Source organism: Squalius cephalus, assembly GCF_949319135.1.
Source record: "Squalius cephalus genome assembly, chromosome: 1".
NCBI lineage: Eukaryota > Metazoa > Chordata > Actinopteri > Cypriniformes > Leuciscidae > Squalius > Squalius cephalus.
In genome coordinates this window covers 27,894,895-27,896,967 of record NC_137122.1, presented here as the reverse complement: position 1 = coordinate 27,896,967, position 2,073 = coordinate 27,894,895, and the positions used below count along the sequence as shown (strand labels likewise).

Here is a 2,073-nt window from a genome sequence, read left to right as displayed (position 1 = left end):
ACACGGCCCGCCCCCAGCCGCTCGTTTTTTTCCGGAAAGACTCGGTACAGCCTATCTTTCTTTTATAAATATAATAAAACTAAAGACGTTTTGGAGATATGAAGGATGCAATACTACTCTATAGGTACTCAAGATTAACAGGAGATTGAGTGAAAATGAGCATTTCACCCCCCCTTTAAGTGCGTTCGAATATGCCTACTTTCCTACTATATAGTAGGCGAAAACAGTACGTGAAGGAAGCAGTACGTTCGAAACATCAGTATTCATAAAGAGTAGGCGAGAAGTTCCCGGATGGCTTACTGCTTCCGCCCAGATTTTTGAGTGCTCAACGATGGATACTCTTCTATCCCAGGGGCCTGTTTCAATAAGGAGGTTCACCCAACTCTGAGTTAAAACTTGAACTCTGAGTTGACTTACCCTGAGATGGGAAACTCTGAGTTTTCGGTTACAGAACAGCTGAAATGAGTTAGTTCAATCAACTCTGAGTTGACCTACTCTGAGTTAAGCGCGTGCACCACAACTATAAAAAGCCATTATCAATGGAGCGCAGATATTATGAGTCACCATGGCAACAGCGCCAAACAAAAAGAGGAATTACTGTTATACAGTGTTGGGTGTAATTAATTACCAAGTAATCTAAATATTGTGATTTAATTAAAGGGATAACTCTTAATTCTTCTGTAATTTAAAATAAAATCTGATGTAATTACATTAAATAGGCTACTGCATAGACTATAGAGAACAATTCTGTATAAAACAATAGTGGATTTAACACATTTTTAAAAGGTATATTTTTTATCTAACCTTCTCCCTCTACACACTTTGGTCAATTCAAGAATAGTTCATGCAATTGTATATTGTTTATTTGAAAGCATTAAAAGTGCAGTTTCTTGTCTCTCCTTGTATTGTTCAAGTGGTTGAGGTTGATATGGGATTTAGTAATTAGTAATAAGTAGACCAATACTTTCTAAAGATAGTAATTATTACATTAATCTAATTACACTGTTGAAGATAACATTGATAACTATTTTAGAGTAACTTACCCAACTGTTATAATATCAGAGGTGAAACTGGAAGAACAGTAGGCCTATGTTATTCAACCTAATTTTAATTTTCATGTGGAGCAATCCTGCAGGCATTAAAAGAACAAGGCAGCAGCTGAAAATTAAATATAAAAACATAATTCAATCAGGTAAGGCTTGAGCATATCATGGGTGAAGGCTACCTGACTTTACAAACATTTGACATATTAAATAACTAAATAGCATCCAGTGTCTAGCAGTGCAGCAGCATTTTTGGCTGAGGGAATTCCAGGAGGGACTTCAGAGCCAGTCACTCCTGAAGATCCAAGGGCCTTCATAAAATGTAAGAGGTTTACATATGTGTTATTTTTTAGATAGGCTATTTTTGATATTTCCATTTATTTTACTTTGAGGTTGGGTTTTTTGTTGGTCCTAACAGATTCTGATGGTAATATCTGTCTTTTGGAGCCTCCTGTCCCAACAGAACCCCAGGCAGTTGTAAGTCGCCTACTCAATACACCAGAAATTAAATAGTGTTATAAAGTGCACTCGACCAAATGCTCATCTGCACAGGATGATGAGGATAAATAGTTTCTGCTGCCACAGAGAGGCCTACAGAGGTAATGTTAATATTATGTGTCTACACATCAAACAATCTACCCATTCAGATTTTTTTCAAATTTTTATGTGGATAATCTAAGTTTAAATCTAAGTATAAAAGGGTATTCTTATCTCTCCCTCCGCCCTCAGAGTGTGGAAGAACAGCAAGAGGATGGTCCATCAACTTCTGTTGCACAGATGAACACATTTCAGTGATTTTCAGTAAATGCCACTGTTTAATTCTGTAGAATTTGTTTAGAACTACATTATGTAACTCTAATCTACTACTGTATTTTCAGTTGCCAGTTAAGGAGTTATATAGACTTCATCTTATTAAAAAAAATAGAAAAAAACTGCAGTAAAAATAGCAATATTTTATTTATTAATAAAATATTAATTTTATTAATAAAAATGTACTGAAGGAATGAATGAGGTGTTTAAACACCGCTTC

At 35.4% G+C, this 2,073-nt stretch overlaps 1 long non-coding RNA gene across 1 annotated transcript; it reads left to right on the top strand.

Annotated features, from left to right (window-relative positions):
* Positions 1–360: 360 nt before the first annotated feature.
* LOC307158389 lies at positions 361–1,828 on the top strand. Its single transcript, XR_013821223.1, has 3 exons — positions 361–1,520; positions 1,596–1,642; positions 1,773–1,828. It is a non-coding gene; the product is annotated as an uncharacterized lncRNA (long non-coding RNA).
* The last annotated feature ends 245 nt before the right edge of the window (positions 1,829–2,073 follow it).